We start from the raw sequence: 6,821 nt of genomic DNA, 5'->3' as shown, positions 1-6,821 counted from the left end.
TCTTTGTGTCAAAATGTATAGTACAAAATATGTTCTGATATAACCCACCATCATGGGTTTAAGTTAAACTCTTGAAAATGTCGAAGACAAACCATATTTTATCACTCCTCCACATGAAAGTGCTCCTTTCTCCTAAGAACAACATATCGAAGAAGAGGTTGGGTTTGACTACAGGGTTAAATGAAATTCTACCCCCAGAATGCTGTATGATATTTGTTTTTATACATATATTTAATCTTCACTTTTTGTTTCATCACAATCTGTGCCCTATTTTATAGAAAGGGCTAGGATTACATTTACTGTCCATATCACACAATGTCATCCATTGTAGTGAGACGTTGGGGCCTCTACCCAAATGCATGCCAACATACTGTAAACATACCATTGTAGTGAGACGTTGGGGCCTCTACCCAAATGCATGCCAACATACTGTAAACATACCATTGTAGTGAGACGTTGGGGCCTCTACCCAAATGCATGCCAACATACTGTAAACATACCATTGTAGTGAGACGTTGGGGCCTCTACCCAAATGCATGCCAACATACTGTAAACATACCATTGTAGTGAGACGTTGGGGCCTCTACCCAAATGCATGCCAACATACTGTAAACATACCATTGTAGTGAGACGTTGGGGCCTCTACCCAAATGCATGCCAACATACTGTAAACATACCATTGTAGTGAGACGTTGGGGCCTCTACCCAAATGCATGCCAACATACTGTAAACATACCATTGTAGTGAGATGTTGGGTCCTCTACCCAAATGCATGCCAACATACTGTAAACATACCATTGTAGTGAGACGTTGGGGCCTCTACCCAAATGCATGCCAACATACTGTAAACATACCATTGAAATGTTATAGCATGACAGAGCTTCTCACAAAACGGGGGCTCATAATGAATTATTCTATTCATCTTGCATCCAGTTCTTTATTTGAATAAATTGCAGTTGCCTTTCTGCAATGTGTGTCCTGTCTCTGTCACATTATTGTTGAGTATTTTTTACAGAAGCGTATTGTGCACTTGTTTTTACGGGCCATCATAGGTGTAATGCCCAATGATGTGTATACATTGGTAATGGCCAAATTTTATGTAGCTACATCAACTTTACTTTACACAAAAATGACCACCAGAGGGCATCCTATCCCATTTCAGGATACAGGATACACTCTGCACATTCACTGCCTTGGTTAAAAAAACTAGCCTATAGCTGAATAATACTTCTTGTTAATCAAGATAAGCCTAATAGGTGAATGTATTATCAGATTTGTACAAACCAGCTTCAAGCAAACTTGTTGAATGTCTCTGGTAAATTTATTTCAGGTAGGGAATAGGGATTCTCGTGTTCTGTAATAAATGAAGAGTCGTTAATTTATTATAATATGATATGCAGATCAACATTTTGGGAGGATATCTAGACTTGCTATACATACGTGAACATGTTAAGAGAACAAACGGTTCTTCAGAATATGAACGTTTCTCATTGCGACAGTGGCAGCTGTGTGTGTTGTGGTTGGTGTGGTGTGTGGGAGGGAAAGAGAGCCACTAGGCAACACTTTCATCGGTCTCACTTTTTACGGAGTGACAGGTTGAAACGCAGTGAGCCCTGTAATTGCAGGGTGTTCCCAAGGCAACAGATAAGGCATGCATTTCGTCAACCTGTTTGGGTTCAGTTTCTGAAAAACAACTGAGACTGACGGTGACAGATTGAGACTGACGCATTGATTGCGCTGTTTGGTCGAGACCCGCATGAACGCAGTAACATTTAAAGTGTTGCATCTTCTATGGGAAATATATATTTTAATCTACGACGCAGCCGAGGAAGTTCATTGAAGAAAACGCTTGTCTACACAACAGTTTGCCGCAGTAAGTAGCATATACATGTAAAACTTGACTGACTATTTTGTAGTAATCCATTAAAGCCTATAGTTTACAAATATCACCTGATAACATGATTTGTTTTACGCTTTGAACGCACACACACTTGCAAATGTTTATCTTTTAGCTCAGTTCCAATTGATTTCCCCCCGCTGCTATGCTTTCACAGTAGCTGACGTCCAAATGGGAATCATGTGAAGAATTTACATGTGTTTGAACATACCAGACACAAACTAGGCTACACCTCGGAATGATAGGTGAACTTTAGAATGATATCATATCCCAATAAAATTAGAAATCTTATGCAGTATCATGCAACAGTTTATTATATCCTTGGCATACACTTACACATCCTAAAATATAATACTTTTCTAATGGCAAGTAGGGCTTAATAACTAGTGGCGGTTCGTGCCGTTTAAGGTAAAGGAGGATGACACATTTTTTTTATGAACATGGCCTTATTTCTATTACAGCATATTGGATAACTGTCATTCATATCCCTTACAAATAAGATTGCAGTCAGAATGCAATATAACTACAGTTAGAGTGCAGTTTAACTGCAGTATGCTGCAAATACTGTGTCCAAAATAGAACTTTTTTTTACTGCAGTAATTTTGCATTGTAAGTATCGCCGCAGCCCGTCTGGTGTTCAACCTTCCCAAGTTCTCTCACGTCACCCCGCTCCTCCGCTCTCTCCACTGGCTTCCAGTTGAAGCTCGCATCCGCTACAAGACCATGGTGCTTGCCTACGGAGCTGTGAGGGGAACGGCACCTCAGTACCTCCAGGCTCTGATCAGGCCCTACACCCAAACAAGGGCACTGCGTTCATCCACCTCTGGCCTGCTCGCCTCCCTACCACTGAGGAAGTACAGTTCCCACGCAGCCCAGTCAAAACTGTTCGCTGCTCTGGCCCCCCAATGGTGGAACAAACTCCCTCACGACGCCAGGACAGCGGAGTCAATCACCACCTTCCGGAGACACCTGAAACCCCACCTCTTTCAGGAATACCTAGGATAGGATAAAGTAATCCTTCTCACCCCCCCCTTAAAAGATTTAGATGCACTATTGTAAAGTGGCTGTTCCACTGGATGTCTTAAGGTGAACGCACCAATTTGTAAGTCGCTCTGGATAAGAGCGTCTGCTAAATGACTTAAATGTAAATGTAACTGCAGTTCAACTGAATTACACTGCAGTTCAACTGCATCACACTGCAGTTATTCTGCAGTCATTCTGCAATTACTGTGTCCAAAATACCACAGTTGACTGAAGTTACTGCAGTTTCAAAACTGCAATCTTTTTTTGTAAAGGTCTCCATTCACCCAGCTCAATGTAACATCGATAGGTTTCGGCTACTACCTGATACTAGAATTTTCCCTGTACCCACTGAGGTTGCTACAACCTCGGCTATGAATGAAAGTTGACAACGTAACTTTTTTTTACAACAACATGTCAAGAGATTTGAGTAATCAAGGTGACAGACAGTGACACATTCAACACCGCTTTGCACACTCTTTCCTGCATCTCTAGCTGATCTAGGGTGTAATCATTACTCCAACATTTTCAAACAAGAGTCTCTATTGGTAAAATTCAGGTATGTTTATCCCCGTTCAGTTCAAACTTTTTTTTCCCAACAGAATCGGCACTTTGAATACACCACTGATCACAAGCAAACACAGTTGACTTTCATAGCAGCCACATACAAACAGCTCGTTGTATATATAATTCCTTCTGGCATCTATCTATTTGCACTCTTCCTCACCTTTTCCCTTCGCTTGTCGACTTCAGGGCACAACACATCAGATGTCTGTGACCAGGTGAAAAATCTTTCCAAGCCAAACCTTTACATCATGACCCGTTACACACAGCCTACATTGTTGCCACGTCATAGTCAACATAGCTACTAGAACTAACAAGTTAGTAATCCTGCTACAATCATGCAGTACAGTGTACAGTCAGCAGCGGGCACTTACACCGGTGGGCCCAGGTGGCAATACATTTATAAAATCAAAAGCTTACCTTGACTTGGAAGAGTTCCAATGTTGGATAGACATAGCCAGCCTGCTAACATATCATCCCTCTCTGTTGGAGCCTTGTGTTTGAGATGGCTAAAATAGGTAGCTCTCTCCTGCTTCTCCTTAATTTTGGAATAAATGAATTTGTTCAAAACTATTCAACTATTGTCTTTCTCTCTTTGAGGCATCTACTTACCACATTTTATGCACTGCATTGCTAGCTAGCTGTAGCTTATGCTTTCAGTACTAGATTCATTTTCTGATCCTTTGATTGGGTGGACACCGTCAGCTCTGATAGGTTGGAGTACGTCCTCCAGAAGTTGTCATAATTACTGTGTAAGTCTATGGAAGGGGGTGAGAACCATGAGCTTCCTAGGTTTTGTATTGAAGTCAATGTACCCAGAGGAGGACGGATGCTAGCTGTCCTCCGGCGACACCATGGTGCTACCTTACTGAGTGCTGCTTCGTTACATGTGAATATATTTAGTATAGTATGAACTTTTTACATATTTCACTATTCATTTTTTCTTCTGAAATTCACAGAGGAGGATGGTCCTCCCCTTCCTCCTCTGAGGAGCCTCCACTGGTAAGCACTGCAACATGGAACAGGTGCTCTCTTGTTATGTCCCTATATCATCCAAACTACACAAGTAGTCTACTGAAAGTGCAAGTGCAATTTCAAACCTGTCCCTTGCAGTAATAGTTTTATCACCAGGAGTGTGGAATGTTTTATGTGGTGTGGCAGTGACACTTGTTTGCATGTCTAATCACATTTGTCCCTGTCTGTGTGTGCTTTGTGTTCATTGTGTGTGCTTTGTGTTCATTGTGTGTGTGTGTGTGTGCGTGTGTGTGTGTGTGTGTGTGTGAATGCACCAATTTGTAAGTCGCTCTGGATAAGAGCGTCTGCTAAATGACTTAAATGTGTGTGTGTGTGTGTGTGTGTGGTCTCTCTCAGCTGCTGGACAAAGGCACTAACTTCTGCTGGTCTTGCTTTGGTTACACACACTGTGGGACTGACTGTGCACCCTGTCCCGTTCACCCCGACAAGATGCATATGAATAGCTTACTGAATCGATGGAGTAAGTAATATACTCTTCTAGTCCAACCATAAGCTCCTAACAGCATACTTACTACTTTCCTTCTTCTTTTGCACTCAATTCCTCACGTTTTTTCCCCAAAAATATTATTGGGCCCTCTCAAAATATAATTCTAATGGGGCAGCCTTCTTATTGGTCAACAAAAGACAGACCATCTCTTGTTGTCAAATTGACTGGCTCCAGCAATTCTCTTGTTGTCAATTCAATAACGGACCAGTTAATTTGAGACCAGTGAGACGTTTTGTTTTTGAGTTGTTACTTCTAGTACCTTTAACACATTTCCCTCCCTTGAAAGAAAATAATTGGAGAAAAGCTCTTGTTGAATGTGATTGCATTGCTTTAATCCTATATCTGTGCACCCCATGATTTTACATTGCTATATTATCCATCAGCGCAGCAGGTTCTTCACATTTTCCAGGGTCTTAGTTTACATAGAATATGTTTCCATGAAATATGGCTTGTCTAATGATCTAACCTACACTTAGGTTGTGCCAAGCCAGTCACAGTGATAAAGTAGGTCTAAACTTGTGTTGAAATCATGAGTTCCTTTTCGACCTAGTTGAAGGAAATAGATTGTACAGTAAAAAAATATAATGTACATGTCATTATAGACATGTTATGGGAATTACAGGATAATAACATGACTGGCCAATTATTTCACTTGATTGACTCTTTTGAGTTTTGTGGTGAACTCCTACACTCTGCTGTGTTCCACACATTTACATTTATTTTGCTTGTGGGGGACATAAGAGAAGACATATGAGATATAAGTGTAGGCAGGGGACATAGGGGACCTAAGGGTAGGCGGTGGCTTGATGCATTGCCGTGAATATGTTGGCACTCAGTTACTCTACCCAGGAGCAGGAAATATCAGGAACTGTGCTACTGCCACACAAACGAGGAGGATAGATCATAAATCAGTTATTAATATCAGACAACAGAACAGGCATTGTGAGTCTTCAGTACAGGATGCTCTCTAACAGGGAGCTTGTGAATACAGTAGAGTTGATGTTCAGTAGGTGTGCAGTTGATACAGTACTAATTGTCTGTAAGAATTGTCTGTCCTCGGTTGCAATACTCACTACCGAGTTTCATACTGCCTCTGGAACAATGTCAGCACAATAACTGTTCCTCGGGAGCTTCATGAAATGGCCGAGCAGCCGCACACAAGGCTAAGATCACCAAGCGCAATGCCAAGCGTCGGCTGGAGTGGTGTAAAGCTCTCCACCATTGGACTCTGGAGCAGTGGAAACGCGTTCTCTGGAGTGATGAATCACGCCACACCATCTGGCAGTCCAACTAATGAATCTTGGTTTGCGCATGCCAGGTAGAATTCTACCTGCCTCAATGCATAGTGCCAACTGTAAAGTTTGGTGGATGAGGAATAATGGTCTGGGCTGTTTTTCATGGTTCGGCTAGGCCCTTTAGTTCCAGTGAAGGGAAATCTTAGAGCTAGAGCATACAATGACATTATAGACAATTCTGTGCTTCCAACTTTGTGGCAATAGTTTGAGGAAGGCCCTTTCTTGTTTCAGCATGACAATGCCCCCGTGCACAAAGCGAGGTCCATACAGAAATGGTTTGTCGAGATCGGTGTGGAAGAATATGACTGAAAGCCCTGACCTCAATCCCATCGAAAACGTTTGGGATGAATTGGAACACCAACTGCGAGCCAGACCTAATCGCCCAACATCAATGTCTAACCTCACTAATGCTCTTGTGGCTGAATGCTGTGGGGACCCAATGTTCCAACATCTAGTGGAAAGCCTTCCCAGAAGAGTGGAGGCTGTTATAGCAGCAAAGGGGGGACCAACTCCATATTAATGC

General features: G+C 42.0%; 1 pseudogene; it reads left to right on the top strand.

Annotated features, from left to right (window-relative positions):
- Nucleotides 1-1,786: 1,786 nt before the first annotated feature.
- LOC115121806 (dual specificity testis-specific protein kinase 2-like) overlaps nucleotides 1,787-6,821 on the top strand; it is a 30,175-nt pseudogene continuing 25,140 nt past the window's right edge.

Source organism: Oncorhynchus nerka, linkage group LG4 (assembly GCF_034236695.1).
Source record: "Oncorhynchus nerka isolate Pitt River linkage group LG4, Oner_Uvic_2.0, whole genome shotgun sequence".
Lineage (NCBI taxonomy): Eukaryota > Metazoa > Chordata > Actinopteri > Salmoniformes > Salmonidae > Oncorhynchus > Oncorhynchus nerka.
This window is presented reverse-complemented; position numbering and strand designations above follow the sequence as displayed.